The sequence below is a fragment of the Dasypus novemcinctus genome, chromosome 19, assembly GCF_030445035.2.
Source record: "Dasypus novemcinctus isolate mDasNov1 chromosome 19, mDasNov1.1.hap2, whole genome shotgun sequence".
Taxonomy (NCBI): domain Eukaryota; kingdom Metazoa; phylum Chordata; class Mammalia; order Cingulata; family Dasypodidae; genus Dasypus; species Dasypus novemcinctus.
Genome location: NC_080691.1, coordinates 71,051,370 through 71,070,138, shown reverse-complemented (window position 1 = coordinate 71,070,138; position 18,769 = coordinate 71,051,370). Strand labels below are relative to the sequence as shown.

Here is an 18,769-nt window from a genome sequence, read left to right as displayed (position 1 = left end):
TTCACCCAAAGTGTACAACCAGGAGTATTTGGTATAATCACAATTGTGCTTGTCACCTCTTGCTAAACAATTATTTCAAATTTGGCATCTCTCAACCCAAGCTTATTTTTTCCCCTCCAAATCACCCACCTTCCCCATCTTGTTTCTGTTTATGGTGACATCAGCCTTGCCAGTGGGTCATTCTAGGTTATTCCTTCTCCTGTGAATCCCTCCTCTGTCAGAAACATCTCTTTGATGGATGGGTGGAATCAGTCATTTCTGAGCTAGATTCATCTCCAAGTTCACCTTCCAGACCGTTTGCCTCGCCAAACCAGTCCACTGGCACCTGCAGAGCTTCTTGTGCTTTCCTCTCCCTCTGTCATTCACTCAGGCTGTTTGCTGCAATTGGACAACCTCCCCACTGCTCTCCAATCGACTGCAAGGAAAAGTTTGAGCACCATCTCTTTCATGAAGACAAAAACCAAGCAATGGACAAACATTTCTTTAACACTCTCTAGATGCTGTCACACCCTGCCCTACTGCATCATTATTTTGTTCTTGAACACATCCATGCCTTATCTTCCCAATTTGGATCGTAGGTTCTGTGAGGAGACAATTTCTTCTACATCTCTCTATTTCCCATGATAATAAACAAGCAATTAAATTTGGTTTCCCAATCTATAAAAATGTGATCACTGGGAAACGGACTTTGGCCCAGTGGTTAGGGCGTCCGTCTACCACATGGGAGGTCCGTGGTTCAAACCCCGGGCCTCCTTGACCCGTGTGAAGCTGGCCATGCGCAGTGCTGATGCGCGCAAGGAGTGCCGTGCCACGCAAGGGTGTCCCCCGCGTGGGGGAGCCCCACGCGCAAGGAGTGCGCCCGTGAGGAAAGCCGCCCAGCGTGAAAAGAAAGTGCAGCCTACCCAGAAATGGCGCCACCCACACTTCCCGTGCCGCTGACGACAACAGAAGCGGACAAAGAAACAAGACGCAGCAAATAGACACCAAGAACAGACAACCAGGGGAGGGGGGGAAATTAAATAAATAAATAAATCTTTAAAAAAAAAAAATGTGATCACTGATTGTGCCAATTCCCACGGAGGTTCTGGATCAAGTGGAGACGTACCAGGTGATCATCCAAGTGAGCTGGCCACACACACAAACCCAGAAGCTTCCTTTTGCCGCCTTCCCACTTCCATTGTCTATGTGTCAGTGTGCATGCATCCTAACAGGAAATGCATTAAACTCTAGGGCTCTGCTTTCTCATTGATGGCCACATACTACAATGCTCCTTCTCTGGCCTGTTTCATCTAGTGACCCCTGCTCATCTACCCAGCTGAGACCCAGGAGCCACCCAGCACTCTTCTGCAGACACTCACCTGCCATCACTAAGTATCCACTTAGTCCTATATCTTTGTCTCAAACCCCTCTCTTTCCCTACTGATACAGCCCTGGGTAATCTTCTCAACTTTTCTTACCTCAAGGAAAACAATCCCTCCTAACTGGTTTTCTGGCCTTCAACTTTATCCCCCTCCAACTCTTCCACCTGGATGCAAATGTGACTCCCCCAACTCTGCAAACTAAAACTTTCAATAACTGCCCCTGGCCCAGCCTGCAAGATAACTACACAACAGACAGGCATGGGGGCCCTTCACAACTAGATACAACTCTTACCTTGAATCTACTTGCTTTCATCCTTCTTGCCCCTCAATTACCACACCCCACGTGGTTCCCTAAACAAACCAAGATGTTCCTACCTCAAGGCCTTTACTCACACTGTTCCTGCACCCTGAAAATCAGTCTCACTTTAGAACCATTTTGGCTAACTCTGCCTCATGCCTTGCCTCCTCCAGGATGCCTTTTGTCATCTCTTTTGTGCACCAAGTCTGATCACAATGCCCTTTTCGGTGCTTCCCTATCAGGTGGTATGTAACTTATCACTGCGCTCACTAGAGCAGACTGAAACGATCTCCACACACATTATATACACTACTGCCTCCCCAGAACCTAGCAGAGAGTCTGGGATACACAGCAGATCAGGGAAAGTTAGGTCAAGGAGGGAAGCAAGACTCACTTCCCCTCTACAGGCTGCTTTCCTTAGGGCTTCTCCTGACCAAGGCCTTAGTTCACTATTGCCATCTAGGGGTGAAATGCTGTAACTGCACTTCTCTCATGAGCATTAAATTGGATTCAATAAAAACTGAATGGGATGGGGGCACAAATGAGGGAACAGTTAATTCTGGTGGAGGTGGAGGCAGAGTAGGAGTTGAAGAAGGCTTCAGGCCATGAGTGAGCTCTGAGATGGGTCATACAGCATAAGGGAGAGATCTACAGGTGGAGGAGAATAGCATTCCAGGCAGTGGGAACAAGAGGCAGAGAGGCCCATAGTTGGGGTCTTGTCTGCAGATGAGGTCAAAAAAGAAAGAAGGGTTAGAGTGTGAAAGACCTGGAATCCCAAGCTGAGAGCTTCTGACTTTATCTTGTAAGTCACCCAAAGAGGTCAACTGTCATCTTTGTCATTCTCCCTCCTCACCACCCCCATCTCCATGATCAAATCCTTGTCTTAAAAAAACAACTTTTGCTGGATTGTGATAAGACAACAGAGATGGGAAACAGGTCCACAGGGAGAGTAGGCGATAAAGCCAATATCAGGAAGATAGTACTGGGGGAGTGGATGTAGCTCAAGTGGTTATGCACCTGCTTCTCATGCATGACGTCCTGGGTTCAATCCCCAGTACCTCCTAAAAACAAAAACAAACAAATGAAAAAACCAACTCTCATAGGAGAGTGGGTGTAGCTTGGTGGTTGAGTACCTTCTTCCCATGTATGAGGTCTTGGGTCCAATCCCTAGTACCTCAAAAAAATTTTTTTTTAAATTTCCTTCCACATTTTGAGACATTCATATATCTTAGCCTCTTCATGAACCTTGAGGCAGCAAAAATTTTTAAACAGAACACAGCTCAGAGCCTTGCATACAGTGGATGCTCAGTAACAACTGAATGGAATTCCTTGAAAAACTGTCTCTCAGGGTCTCCTGGACCCCTGTGTCTATAAGAGCCGTAGAACACCATGTTTAAGAGTAAGGGCTTGTGAGTCGAAAGGCCTAAGTTAAAATCCCAGCTCAGTTGCCTGACTGTGTGAGTTTGGCCATCATCAGGTGACCTACCTCTGCCTCAGTTTCTTCATGCATAAAATGGAAATTATAACAGTACCTACATCAAGGGTTGGGAATAAATGTGAAGTGTCAAGCAAAAAGTTCTCAATAAATACTGGAAAGTATTTACAGCATTTATTCAGTGCCCACCATGCAAAAGCCATGCACAATCAGCCTGGCTTCCCTGTACTTCAATTTGCACAGTGATATTCTCATCCTCTCCAATTTACAGATAAGGAAAATAAGGCCCCCACAGTTGAGTTTGTCCGTGGTCTTGGGAGCCTTGGCTCCTGGGGAAGTCAGTGAACTCATTCTGGGGGTGGGGGAGATTCTATGTCCCGCCCCCCCCCCCCCCCCCCCCCCGGGGACTTTTGGCAATGTCTGGAGATATATCTGATTCTCATGATTAGGGCTGGGGGTGGGGAGGGAGATGCTACTGGCTTCTGGTGAGAAGAGGACGTGGGTAACTGTTAAACATCTTACAACACAGGACGTTCCCCTCTCCCCCAACCAAGACTTACTGGGCCCAAAATATCAGTAATTTCCAAGGCTGAGTAACCCTTCTCTAGTCCCATCATCGTCCCCTTGTTCCCACTTTTGAAGCATTGGCCACCAGGATCCCACCTGAATACTTTCCATATGGGGGGCTTGCTCTGTCCCTCCAGGCGCAGCACATGCAGAAGTTCTTCCCCACACAGTAGGTCTCAGAACCCATTTTAACAAACCTAACAGCAGAGGACACCGGAAAAGGAAGAGCATCCATCCCCCATTGTTCAACTGCGTGCAGTTTGTGTTTCAGCACACACACATTTTACAAATCCGAACGTCCCACGCCCCATAAACAGCTTTGTTAGAGATGGCGCCCCAAGATAAATATTTTTCTAGGACACTCATACATACTGAAAGGTTTGCACACTTCAAAAAGGACTCCAGATCGACTGCGGTCCTCTGACAACGACCACAAAAGAATCTGTAGGATTTCCCGGGAGAGCGAGCCCGTGGGCTGTGACCTCTGCGCGCAGACGGCGCTCACCCCACTCCCGGGTCTCTGGCTTCACGCTTCCGCCCCCGGATTCCGGGCTCCCAAGACCGCCGGGGCCCGGGGGCCAAGCGCTCGCCCCGGACGCCAGGCGCGCGCCCACGCCGTGTTCCCCTCGCGGCGGCTGAGGAATCCGGCCCGGGGCCTGTCGCCGGCGCCCATACCAGCCGGCCCCCGCTCCCCGCGGGCCGCGCGCGTCCCCTCCCGGCCTGGCGCGGCCTGGTCCTCGGCCGGTGCAGGCCCACGGGCGCCCGCGGCCCGGTCAGGCGAGCTCAGGCCTGACGCGGCCTACCCCGCCGGGCGCCGCCTAAGGCTTCCGTCTCACCTGGACGCGGGCGGGAGGGCCCGGGGGTGCTCCGGGGCGGGCGGGCGGCGGCAGCGAGGCGCTAACGGCTCCGCTCGGCCTCGGTAGCGGCGGCGGCGGCGACGGCGACGGCGGCGGCGGCTCCTCCTCAGCGCGCACGACCCGCTCCGGCCCGCGGCCCGGACACGCCCCCCAGGCGCGCGCGCCCATTGGTCGGCGCCCGCCACGGCGCGCTTCCTATTGGCCGGCACGGCTGTCGCGGGATCCCGGGGCGCGCGGGGAAGGCGGGACTTCCGGTCGGCGCAGCCTGCGGAGTTTCTCGTAGACTGGCGGGGACGCGGGTGGCCCGCGATGGCCGCGGAGGGGCGAGCGAGCCGAGAGAAGTCAGCTGAGGAGTTGCGTCCCTGGTCGAGTGCCTGCCGTGGTCACTGAGCCTGTTCACCTCGCAGCAGCCGCCCTGCCAGGTAGGAATGGTAACCGCGCCAGGACTACATGGACAGGACTCGAGTTCGAATCCCTGCCCCGATGTTTCCTCTCTAATTGCTCTTGGGCAGGGGCTGAGGTCACCTCGCTGGGCCTCAGTTACCTTATCTGGTGTGGTGAAGAGGCGGGCCTGGAACGTGATGGGCACTTCACCAGTGTTGCCGTTAGTAAGCAAGCGAGCTCCCAGAAGCTCAGTGTAACAATCACTCATTAAAGCTTTGTTGAACACCTCCTGTGTGCCTATCACTGTATGGGAAATGAACAGATACTAATACCTGCCTGCACTGGGCTGATATTCTAGACGAGCGCTGTCCAGTAGAAATATAAGCGAGCCACAGATGTGAGCCACATGCATCATTTTAAATTTCTAGTAGCTGACATTCTAGACCAGCACTGTCCAATAGAAATATAAGCCAGCTACAAATACCAGCCACATGTGTAATTAAGTGTTCTAGTAGCCACGTTTAAAAATTTAAAAGGAAAAAAAGGTGTGTGAATTTTAATGTTTTGTTTAACCCACTATCAAAAATATTATTTCAACTTATAACCAATATAAAGAATTATGAGATCTTTTGCAATCTTTTTTTTTTCTTCTCACATCTTTGAAATTTGTCACAGCACATCTCAAGTCCAGCTGTCCATCTTTCAGTGACTCAAAAGTCACATGTTGCCAGTGGCTACTGTGTTGGACTGAGGCAGAAAAGAAACAATGAAGTGGACAACACATCAAATGGTGAAAAGTGGTAAAGAGAAAAGCAAATTGGGGAATGTGGGGATTGCAATTATAAAAAAGGCAGTCAGAAAGGTTTCAAGGTGAGAAGATGGCAGTGAAAGAAAAACCTGAAGAAATTGAGGACATTGGGCAAAAAATTCCACTATTCATTGTTTAGGGCCATATTCAGTAGAACTTGCTGGGATGGTGGGCATGTACTATATCTACAGTGTCCAATTCAGCCACCATTAACTTCATGTGGCTTTTGGGTGCTTGACATGTGGCAAGTGCCACTGAGGAACTGAATTTTTAATTGTTTTTCTTTCTTTCTTTTTTTAGGAGGTACCAGGGATTGAACCCAAGACCTTGTACATGGGAAGCAGGTGCTCAACCACTGAGCACTGTATTTGATTTTAATTAATTTAAATTTACACAGCTCCATAAGGTAGTGGCTCCCATAGCGGATGGTGTCAGTTAGTACGTCAGTGACAAGTACTTAGTATTGTGTACATACTGTATACTAAATACTTTATGTGCATTCATCTATGTAATCCTCACAATAGCTCTGTGAGGTGGGAGCTATAATCATTGTCATCATGATGAAGAATGAAGGCCTTCATTCATAAATCAATACTTTATCATTAGTAATATTAATAGATGAGAGTTGCCATCTGCCCCACACCTAGTTTCCCCTATTAGTAATGGCTTAAATTCATTTGATATATTTGTTATAATTAATGAATTAATATTGATACATATTATTAACTAAAGTCCAGACTTTGTTCAGATTTCCTTAGATTTTCCTTTATATCCTTTTTCTGTCCCAGAATCCTACCCAAGATCCTACAATACATTTAATCATCACACCTTATTAGGCTTCTTTCGGCTGTAGCAGTTTCTCAGCCTTTCCTTGTTTTTGATGACCTTAACCATTTTGAGGGGTACCAGTCAGGATTCTGTAGGATGCCCTTCTCCTGGGATTTGTATGATACATTTCTCATAAGAACAGGATTACAGGTTCTTGGGAGGAAGAGCACAGAAGTAAAGTGCTCTTCTCATCACATCAGATCAAGAGCACATGCTGTCAGTATTATTTTTGACTTGATGTTGGCCTTCATCACCTGGCTAAGATAGTGTCAGTTGAGTTTCTCCATAATGAAATGACTTTTTCCTCTGCCATTTCCTTATTGTACCTTTGGAAGGAAGGCACCATGTACAGCCTACATTTAAGAGATGGGGAGTTATGTTGCCCCTCCTTCAGAGTGGAGTATCTTCATAAATTATTTAGAATTCTTCTGTATGGGAGATTTTTCTCTTCTCTGCCAAGTATTAATTTATTCAGCAATTTAATTAGATCAGTATGGACTTGTATTTATTTTATACTTTATGTTACAACCCATGGTTATTTTGTTGCTCACATTGTTCCCAGTTTGGCCATTGGGAGTTCTTTCAGTTGGCTCCTGGGCCCCTCCGATATACCCCTATCAAGAAGTTTCTGTGGTTGTTTTAGAGCACTTCCTTACTTCCTGGAACAGCAAGATGCTCCAGGCTCATCTTGTCTATTTCCTGTCCTGATCCTCAAATCAGCCATTTCTCCACAGAGCCCAGGTTCCATTTATTGGAGAATGGTGTTAGAAATCAAGATCTGATTGCTAGGTGTGCTCATTGCCATTGGGATGTCATTTCTTTTAAGCCATCAGCACTTTAAAAAAATGTTTTATTAATTAATTAATTCCCCCCTCCACCTCGTTTGCACTTGCTGTCTGCTCTCTGTGTCTGTTGTGTGCTTGTCTTCATTTTAGGAGGAACGGGAATCAAACATGGGACCACCCTTGTAGGAGGGAGATGCCCAATGGCTTGAACCACCTCAGCTCCTGCTTGTTTTGTCTCTCATTGTGTCTCTTTTTTGCGTCATCTTGTTGAATCATCTTGTTGTGTCAGCTTGCTACACCAGCCTGGCGCGTCAGCTCTCTGTGTTTCTCATCTTCTTTAGTGGGTACTGGGAAGTGAACCTGGCACCTCCCATGTGGTAGGCGGGTGCCCAACTGCTTGAGCTGTATCTACTTCCCATCAGTACTTTTTTTTTGAAGATTTATTTTTTATTTATTTCTCTCCCCTTCCCCCACCCCACAGTTGTCTGCTCCCTGTGGCATCAGTATTTTTTTTTAAAAAATATTTATTTATTTATTTTATTTTTCTCCCCTCACCCCATCCCAGTTGTCTGGTCTCTGTGTCTTTTTGCTGCGTGTTCTTTGTTCACTTCTGTTGTTGTCAGCGGCATGGGAATTTGTTCGTTTTTTTTGTTGCATCATCTTGTTGTGTCAGCTCTCCATGTGTGCAGCACCATTCCTGGGCAGGCTGAACTTTCTTTCGCACTGGGCGGCTCTCCTTATAGGGTGCACTCCTTGCGTATGGGGCTCCCCTATGCGGGGACCCCCTGCGTGGCACAGCACTCCTTGCGTGCATCAGCACTGCGCGTGGGCCATCTCCACACGGGTCAAGGAGGCCCGGGGTTTGAACCGCGAACCTCCCATGTGGTAGACGGATGCCCTATCCACTGGGCAAAGTCCGCTTCCCTCATCAGTACTTTTTAATCACCCACAGAATTAACTTGCAGAGACAGGTTTAAGAGGGGAGTTCCAACACTTACTAACTGTGCAAACTTGGGCAAATTATTTAATCTTTTTGTAACTCAGTTTCTCTATCTATAAAATGGGGATGATTATAATACTTCATGAACTTGCTTTGAGAATTAAATAATATAACCCACTTACAATCTCTAGAACAGAACCTGGCATAAGGTGTTTATTAAATCTTATCTATTATTCATAGTGATAAATTACAGAAATAATTATAATCAGCAGTGGTTCAGAGAGTCAGCAAAGCATTTAACAGGAGGACCTGACCTCCTTTTAGGGTGGCCAGGGAAGGCTTCCCTTGTCAGTGGTGTTGCGGCTGAAGGGTATTACCAAGCAAAGAGGGATTAGAACATTTCAGGCAGAAAGAACCGTAAGTACAAAGGCCCTGAGGCAGGCAGGAGCCTGGCACACGTAACAACAACTGAGAAGTGGAGACACTGGCAGAAGAGACTCATGGGATTTGTAGGGGTGGGCCACAGGAGTTGACAGGTGAGTTGAGGCTCAGTTCTACGAGTGAGGGGAGCGACTTGTCCGAGTGCACGTACCTAGTGCAGAGCGACAGAACCAAGATTTGAACTCAGGTCTGCTTAATCCCAGACATCTTTTTTTTTACTCCCTATGGTCTGATTTTGAAAGGAAGTTCTTGCTTTTTTTTTTTCTTCTGTGGGAAGTGTAGTTTTGATCCTTAGGGGTGGAAAATAGTACATATGAGCGACTGTGGGTCCAAGTTGCTCTTGCTTTCCCTCCAGGTCCTGGTCCATTCCTTCAGCATGAGCTACTGAAAGTCTGTGAGGGTAGGAGACAAAAATGATTCAGCCTGGGTCCCTGCTCTTGAGCAGGGAGATGTTGGAGGTGCTGGAATGCAGGTTGTGAGGGAAGAGGATGGCCAGAGGAGATTGGAATGCTACCCATATGTGGCTGGGGGGTCAGATAGAGCAGTTGGGATTAAAGCCTGAAGGACTAGAGTTGGCAAACTACACACCGATTTAGCGCAGTACCTGCTTTCGTACAACCCATGAGCTAAGTGTGATTTTTACATTTTTTTAATGGTTGAAAAAAAATGAAAGCAAGAATAATATTTTGTGATGTGTGAAAATTACATGAAATATAATGGATGCAGGATTTCTGCTTGGGTTGATGGAAGTGTTTTGGTAATGGAAGGTAGTGATGGTAGCACAGCATTGGGAATTGTTTTCTTGGGAATGGGTAAGGTGAGAAATTTTCTGTTGTATATAGATTACTAGGGAGAGAGAGACACCAAAGAGAAAATGACAATTAAATGCAATACATGATCCCAGACTGAATCTAATAATGGAGGAAAGAAGGCCCAAAATGACATTATTGGACCATATGAAAAACTTGGAATATAGACTGTAAACTTTCTATCAATGTTAAGTTTCTTTAACTTGATCATTGTACTTAAGGTAGGTATATAAGTGAATATTGTTGTTCTTAGGAAATATGCATGCCAATATTAAGTGTTCAAGAAGCATGATTTCTACATCTCTGAAATGTTTTGAAGATAGGTAGAAAAATGGATAGATGGATAGAGGATAGAGTGATAACTAGATCACTGATAAAATGATGTAACTGCAGCAAATGTGGAAAAATGTTAAAAGTTGGTAAATCTGGTTTTCAGGGGAAGGGGTATATTACATACATTTTTCTGTATTTTTTTCCCCCTAGATTACCTCTATAGTATTAATTCCACTTTTTGAGATATACAACCTCATTTGACTATGATGGGTTTAATAGAGGATGAGAAGATGCTTTTTTTTTTTTTAACATTAAAAAATATCAGATACCCTAATCCATTTTGTGTAGCAATGTTCCAAAATGTATTCATCAAATGCAATAAATGAGTCACACTGATGAAACAGGTTGTATTGTTTTTGAATATTATTTTTTTAAATTTTCCTCTAAGTTTGGAATTATTTAAAAATAAAGTTTTTTTTTTTTTTCAATTGCATGAAATAGAAGTCCCAGTGTCCATGAATAAAATTTTATTGACACACAGTCATGCCTGATGTTCACATATTGCCTGTGGCTACTTTCAAACTATATGGTGGAGGCAGAGTTGAGTAACTGCTATAGGCAGGCCTGGCTTTGTGGATATGCAACTTGTGCAGTATTACGGGGCCCTATACTTCTGTTGTCACTATTTTGAAATTTTCAATAATTTGTAAATAATAGGCCCGATATTTTTGTTTGGCTGCAGGCATGAAAAGTTATATAGCTGATCCTTGTGACAGAGACTATATGGTCTGCAAAACCTAAAATATTTACCATTGGACCCTTTACAGAAGAGTTTGCTGAGCCTTACTTTGGGACCCCCAAAGATGTCCACATCCTAATCCCTGGAACCTGTGAATCACTCTGCAGATGTGATTAAGTTAAAAAATTTGAGGTGAGAAGACTATGCTGGATTGTCCAGGTAGGTCCAGTGGAAACAAAGGTGCTTATAAGAGATAGGCAGAAGGGTCAATCAGAGAAGGAGATATGACAATGAGGTCTGAGGGAGGCAACTGTTGACTTGAAGATGGAGGAAGGGGTCTCACAAGCCAAGGAATGCAGGTGGCCTCTAAAAGCTAGAAAAAGCAAGAAAACAGCTTCTTCCCTAGAGCCTTCAGAAGTAATGTGGTCCTGCCAACACGTTAGTTTTAGTCCCACAAGGTTACTTTTGGACCTCTGACTTCTGAAACTATAAGCTGAAATGCCTGTGTAGTTTTTTTCTTTCTTTCTTTTTTTAATGTTACATTAAAAAAATATGAAGTCCCCATATACCCCCCACCCCCCTCACCCCACTCCTCCCCCCATAACAACATCCTCCTCCATCATCATGAGACATTGATTGCACTTGGTGAATACATCTCTGAGTACTGCTGCACCTCACGGTTAATGGTCCACACCATAGCCCACACTCTCCCACAGTCCACTCAGTGGGCCATGGGAGGACATACAATGTCTGGTAACTGTCCCTGCAGCACCACCCAGACAACTCCAACCTCCAAAAATGCCCCCACATCACATGCCTGTGTAGTTTTAAACCACTCTGTTTGTAGTAATTTGTTACAGCAGCAATAGGAGACTCATACACCTGCTTTAGGCAACTAATGGCTAAAAGAATTTATCTTGTAGCCAAGAGACTTTTCAGTGAGAGACTTAGGTTTTTCTTTCTTTTAAGGAAGAGACGAGGCAAATAAGCAGAATAAACTGACAGGAGGAAGGCATAGTGAGAGGTCAAGACAACCTGGGGAAGAAGAGAATGTGATGTCTTCCAGACTTTTAAGAGATGAATCACTGGGACTTGGTGACCAGTTAAATGTGGGAAGGAGGCCCAATTTATTACATACAGTGATGGGGGGACATCATATCTGAGCCATTTACATGTCTCTATCTAGGTCTGGATTATTTAGGGGACATAAAAAAACGGGTTTAAATGTCAGGTGAGCAGTACCCTGGAAAGCATCCAAACAGCTCAGAGGCACTGAAGCAGAATGTTTGCTCAGAACAGAATGTAAACAGAAGACCAGAACAGAAGCTGGCTCAGAGGATTGTGGGAAGACGGCAGAGTAAGAAGCTCCAGTTACCAGTTCCTCTACCCAAACCTTTCAAACTGGTAGGCACTGTCTGAATCAACCACTTTGAAACACTGGAGTCTAGTGGAACTCTGTGCCACATTCAGGCAGGAGTCAGAGGAAGAGGCTGGTAGATTGTGATAAAGGCCCTGAGTTTCACCCTCTCTGCAGCTGCTACCATCTCTCTTCCCTGAGCCTTGTGGCAGGTAGCAGTGGGGACTGAAGCTCCGAACAGAGTCCTCCAAACTCTGGTAGTGTGTGGTCTGATCCTAGATCTCTACCTTTGATCAATTACTTCATACAGCTTGGAGGATGGCCATTGTTCCAGCTGCCTGGGCAAAAGTGACAGGGGAATCTTAAAGGCAGTACATTGCTCAAAACTGGAAAACAGAGGGCTATATTAACCAGTAGTGCCGAATTAAGAAAAGGCAGCTTCAAAAACCATAGAGGAAGCTCCTGTGCCCTTGCTGGCCTTTCCTCCACCTCCTCCACAAGACAGGGTGGAGTCAGCTTGCTCTCCCATTGTAGGTCTCTGGCCCTGTTCCAGAGGGAGCAGAATGGCCCTTGTGTGCACACTGGGGTACGTGTATGTCAGTGCCAATCTATCAGATAGAACTCTGGGAGACTGAGCCAGGGAACCTGTCTTGGGCTCACCCTCCCAGAGTTTGTCTGAGGGTAGAGAAGCCCCTTGCAGACAGCTGGGGTAGTGTGAGAATTGAAGTAGTCTGGGGCAAAGGACTACTTGCATTAAGTCACTCAGCTCCCAGGAGGAGGAGGAGGACTATTACGAAGGGTGTACAGGAGGCCTTTACTCAACTCTTGTATACTGTAAATGCAGAATTACTAAAGCCTGTAGCAAGCATAAGCCCAAGAAAAGAAGCAGGCTTCCTGGCCCTGGCTCCATGCAGGCTCAGAAGAGTACCCTGCACTTCCCATCTGCCTTGTGCTGATTTTCTTGATATTCTAAGTAGTGAATATCTAAGCCCTTGATTTTCTAAGCACTGAAGTTGACCATCAGCAAAAGCAGAGCCCATTTATAAAGATAGTGAAAGGTGCTTTTTTACTTAGTTTGTTTTAATTAGCTCCTGGCATTCAAGAAAATCTGTCATATCACTAGCTGGGTACAAACTTAAGGAATCGTATTAGCCTGCCAAATGGGTGCTGATGGAAAATACCAGAAACCTGTGGACTTTTATAAAGGGTATTTATTTGGGGTAAAAGCTTACAGTCCCAAGGCCATGGAAAGCCCAACTCAAGGCACCATAAAGGTGCTTTCTCACCAACGTCAGCTGCCATGTGTTGAAGCAAGATGGTGGGTGATCTATGCCCGGTCTCTCCTTCCCCTCTGGGCTTTCTCTTTTTTTTTTTAAAAGGTTTATTTTTATTTACTTATTTTTCCCCCTTCCCCTCCTGTCCTGCTGTTTTTTTTTGCTGTCTGTGTTGTCTTCTCTTCTCTTTTTCTCCTCTAGGATTCACTGGGATTTGATCCTGGAGACCCCTTATATGGAGAGAGGTTCCCTGTCGATTGAACTACCTCAATTCCTGGTTTCTGCTGCACTTCATCTTGACTCTCCCCTTGTCCCTCTTTTTTTTTTTTTTTTTTTTTTTGGTCTTTTATAAAGGGTATTTATTTGGGGTAGGAGCTTACAGTTACCAGGCATAAGCATAAGTTACTTCCCTCACCAAAGTCTATTTTCACATGTTGGAGCAAGATGGCTGCTGACGTCTGCCAGGGTTCAGGCTTCCTAGGTTCCTCTTTTCCAGGGTCTCACTTCTCTCTGGATTCAGGGTTCCCCTCTTCCCAGGGCTTGCTTCTTCCTGGGCTCAGGGTTCCTTTCTTCCTGGGTTTTGCTTGTTTCCTCTATGAGCTTACTTCCCGAGGTTCCAGCTTAAGGCTTCAGCATCAAAATCCAACATCAAAAACCCTCCCTTTGTCCCTCTTTTGATGCGTCATCATCTTGCTATGTGACTCACTTGCGCATAGCACTGGCTCACCATGTGGGCATTCGTGCAGGCACTGGCTCACTATGTGGTGGCCACTTACACGGGCACTGACTTGCCATGCAGGCATGCTTTCTCTTCTTTTCACCAGGAGGCCCCAGGGATTGAACCTGGGTCCTCCTGTATGGTAGGCAGAAGCTCTATCACTTGAGCCACATCTGCTTCCCTTCCTCTTCTCTTGAGTTCTGTGGGCCCAACCTCTTAAGACCTCATGCTTAAGTGATCCTATTGTCTTCTCTTTCCTGGCATAGAGCTTCTCTCTTTCTGGGGCGTCAGTATCAGTCTTAGCTGTTCTGCTCGCTTCCCCATTTCAGCTGTAAGTTATCAGGCAAAGTGGTTCATTTTTCCCCCGGGACTTCTTTTTGTCACATGGCAAGGTGAAAAATGATAGAGCTCTCGCTTCTTGTGTGTGTCTGTGAATGTCCATTTATATTAGACTCTGCAAGGGGGCAAGGACTCAACCTGAATCACATCCACTGATGTAGTTGAATCAAAAGCCCTGAATCAGTCTTAACAGGTAATCTAATCAATGGCCTCTCAACTGGATTTAATGCAACGAAAGGGTATCACACCCAGAATAGATTAGTTTACAGACATAATCTTTCTCTTTTGGGGATTCATAAAATAGCCTCATACTGCCACAGGGATACAGCTCAGGGACTAAATCCCAGAGCCAACACTTTAAAATATTAAAATATTAAAGATATTAAAATATTAAAGAATTATGGCCCACCCAAGGGAACAAGATGAAAATCCAGAAACCATCAATGAAGAGGACCAGACTTTGGACTTAACTGGATAGAGATTTTATTTTTCGCTTTTTAAATTTTTTAAAAAATTTATCCTCTCCCCCTTGTTTGCAGTCACTATCTGCTTTCTGTGTATATTTGCTGTGTGCTCTCTGTGTCTGCTCTTCTTCTCTTCAGGAAGCACTGGGAACCGAACCAGGGACCTCCTATGTGGAAGAGAGATGCACAATCACCTGAACCACATCAGCTCCTGGTTTGTTGTCTTTCCTCTTTGTGTCTCTTTTGTTGCATCAGCTTACTGTACCTGCCTGCCATTCCAGCTCACCTTCTCTAGGAGGTACCAGGAACTGAACCCAGGACCTCCTGTGTGGAAGCTCAGTAGCTTGAGCCACATCCACTTCCCTGGACAGAGACTTCAAAATAATGACACTCAGTATGCTCAAGGAGATAAAAGAAAACATGGAGAAAGAACTAAAGGATATGAGGAAAACAATGAATGAGCAATATGGGACTCTCTCCAGAGAAATACTGGAATAGAAGAACACAATAACTGAAATAAAAAATTCCCTAGATGGTTTCATCAACAGATTGGAATTAGAAGAGAGTATCAGTGGTCTTGAAAACAAGAAAACTGTTCACCCTGAGGAGGAGAAAGGAAAAAGAGCGGACAGAGCCTGGGGAACCCATGGGACACATCAAGCATACCATTATTCACATTATGGTAGTCCCAGAAGGGGGAGAAAGAGAACAGGCAAAACGGATATTCAAAGAAATAATGACAGAAAACTTCCCAGATTTGATAGAAGACATGAATATGCAAGTTCAAGGAGTCTAGTGAACCGAGACAGGATAAACACAAAGAGAACCATGGATAAACATACAGTAATACAGTTGTTCAATGCTAAGAACAAGGAGAGAGTTCTGAAAGCTGCAAGAGAAAGCAACAAGAGAATTCCGATGAGATTAAGTACCAATTTTTCATTAGGAACCAAGAAGGCAAAAATGCAGAAGTACAAAATATTTAAAGTTCTGGAAGAAGAGAATTGTCAACCAAGAATTTTATATCCACCAAGACTTTCTTTCAAAAATGAGGGGAAGATTAAGTCATTCCCAGATAAAAACTGAAGAAGTTTATTGCCACTAGACCTGCCCTACAAGCAATGCTAAAGGGAGTTCATCAAACTGAAAGGAAAGGACACTGGTCAATGGATCAAAGTAGCATAAAGAAATGAAGACCTTGGTAAAGGTAGCCACATGGGTATTGTAATTGCCAGTACTATTGTATTGTGTTATTTATTATGTAACTACACTTCTTACAGGTGCTGAAATGCAGATGCTTAAAAAGTAAAGGTAAATTGATGGTTTTGGATATTCAGTGTACAAATATATAATTTGTAATAAGTACTCAAAACGGGTGGGGGGTGGGCAGGGAGAGGGGTAGAGGAATAGAGTAAGTGCATGCTATTAAAGGTAAGTTGGTATCAGGTATGATTGTTATAGATTTAGGGTGCTAAATTTTAACTCCATGGTAATCACAAATGCATGAAAAATATATTCAGGAAGAAAAATATATTCAGAAAGAAATGAGAACTTCCAGGAAGGTTGTGGATTAGAGAGAGACGGGACTCATTTCTCTCCCAGAAAAATAGCTAGAGCACAGGCAGAAATGGCCTGGAAAAAAAAAAAAAAAAAAAAAAGGCTCTAGGATTTAGGATACCAAGTGAAGGCTAGACACCTACCAGAAGAGAGAAGGGCACAGGAAAAGAATCTTGGCAGTAATACTGTGAGTAGAAGCTGCAGCTGTAGCTGCTGGCATCCTTCCCCCCACCCTCTGAGCTTTATATTCTCTGACCTCTGGCCATCAGCTACAGAAAGAGGGGGCCATAGCGATCCACTTCCCCAGGAAACAGGAGAGGGAATGCAGGCTAAGGCTGATGCAGCTTTTGACCAATGAATTGGTCTGCTGTGTCCCACGAGCACTTCCAGGCTGGTTGGGGCCACACCATTGCTTGCCTTGGGAGCTGGCACAGGACTGAAGAGATCCGATCCTCTCAGTTACCCTCCCTAATGACTGGGACTGGTTTTTGAGGACATAGAGGGGAGTGGAATTATTTCCTACCGACAAAAAGGGAGGGGGCTGCCCTCAAAAGTTGGAGAACAGCTTCTGAGAAAGTTTGAATTGGAAGGTTTTGAATATCCTTGAGACAGGGTCATCTGTTACACTGTTCTGTTGGTGTTGCAGTGAACACACTATGACCAGGGTTTGAACTGGGAGGACTGCCAAAGAACACCATCTGCTGGTAGACCAAGGAAGTGCTTGTGAGGAAATAAAAAGTAAAGGATTTCCTGGCCTTTATGGTTTCCCTCCCCAAGGCCCTTGGAAGTGGGTCTGCAACCCCATTACTGGGTCCAGGGTCTAGATCTGAGCAACTAACAAGGACAATCCTAAAGACCTAGAATAGGTTGAACCAAGAATCAAAGAACAGTAACACACAGGGTCCCATGACTAAATCCCTATGAAGGAAAGAAATTGAGCATCAGAATAAATTCACCATCATAGTCAGATGCCTAGACATCAGCAAAAAATTACAAGCCATACTAAGACAATAGGAAGATAAGGCCCAAGAAAAGGAATATATCAAATTCTTAATGAGACACAGGATTTGAGACAACTAATCAATGAGAGACATACAAATATCCAAACTAAAATTAATGAGTAGAAAGACAATATGATTAAAGAGATAAAGGATATCAAGAAGACACTGGCTAAGCACATTTGAAAACCTGAATAGAAAAGTAACAGAGTGTATGGATATGAGAGACTGAGATAAAAAAAAAAATATTAGAGGCATACACCAGCAGACTCAAAATGATAGAAGAAAGAATAAGTAATGCAGAAGAAAGAACTGAAATTGGAGAAAAGAAGAAGACAGAAAACAATGGGAAAAAAAATTGAGCAGGGGCTCAGGGAGTTGAATGATAACATGAAGTGTAACAACACACATGTTATGGGAGTTCCAGAAGGAAAAGAGAAGGGAAAAGGGGCAGAAAGAGTATTTGAGGATATAATGGCTGAAAATGTCCCAAATCTCATGAAAGAGATGGATTAAGTGTTCAAGAATTTCAGCATACTTGAATCAGAATAAATCTGAATAGACCTACTTCAAGACACATACTACTCAGAATGACAAAATCAAAGATAAAGAGGAAATTCTGAGAGCAGCAAGGAAGAAGCCAATTATCACATACAAGAGATGCCCAGTAAGACTTAGTGCAGATTTCTCTTCAGAAACCATGGAGACAGTGGTATAATACAATTAGGATACTGAAATGGAAAAACTGCCAGCTGAGAATTCTTTATCCAGCAAAATAGTCCTTCAAATATGAAGATGAGTTTAAAATATTCACAAAGAGAAACTAAGAGAGTTTGTTAAAAAAAAATCTACATTTGCAGGAAGTATTAAAAGGAGCTTTACACCCTAAAAGAAAAAGACCAGAGAGACAGGCTTGGAGGAGAGTGTAGAAGACAAGAATAGCAGAAAGGATAACCAAGAGTAAAAAGACAGACAAAAATAATATATGACATGTGAAAGCCAAGAAATAAAATGGTGGAAGTAAATGGTTCATTTACACTACTATCATTGAATGCGAAGGATTAAACTCCCCAATCAAAAGATATAGGTTGACAGAATGGATTTAAAAAATGAGCCATCCATATGCTACCTACAAGAGACTCATCTTAGGCCCAGGGATACAAATAGGCTGAAACAGAAAGGCTGGAAAAAGAGACTCCATGTAAATAGTAACCAAAAAAGAGCATGGGTAATAATACTAATATCAGACAAAAAAGACTTTAAGTCCAAAAAATATTAATGAGATCCAGAAGGTCATTATGTATAAATAAAAGGGACAATCCACTAGGAAAAAATAGCAATCATAAATATGTATGCAACTAACCAGAGTGCTCCAAAATACATGAGGCAAGCTTTGGAAAAACTGGAGGGAGAAATAGATATCTCTGCAATAATATGTGTTTTCTTCAGTAAAACACAGCATTAGATAGAACAACTAGATAGAAGATCAACAAGGAAACAGGGAAATTGAATGAAATGATAAAGAACTAGACCTAAC

At 44.3% G+C, this 18,769-nt stretch overlaps 1 protein-coding gene and 1 long non-coding RNA gene across 2 annotated transcripts in view; one reads left to right on the top strand and one right to left on the bottom strand.

The window, feature by feature from the left end:
* The window catches only part of ELAVL1 (ELAV like RNA binding protein 1), a 40,388-nt gene extending 35,703 nt beyond the window's left edge, over positions 1-4,685 (bottom strand). The window contains exon 1 of the mRNA XM_004484188.5: positions 4,498-4,685. The gene's annotated coding sequence lies outside the window, so the exon portion shown is untranslated. The remainder of the gene's footprint in view (positions 1-4,497) is intronic.
* Positions 4,686-6,265: 1,580 nt separating this feature from the next.
* Positions 6,266-16,007, top strand: LOC131274632 (uncharacterized). The gene is made up of 3 exons (XR_011646554.1): positions 6,266-10,744; positions 11,825-11,929; positions 14,816-16,007. It is a non-coding gene; the product is annotated as an uncharacterized lncRNA (long non-coding RNA).
* The last annotated feature ends 2,762 nt before the right edge of the window (positions 16,008-18,769 follow it).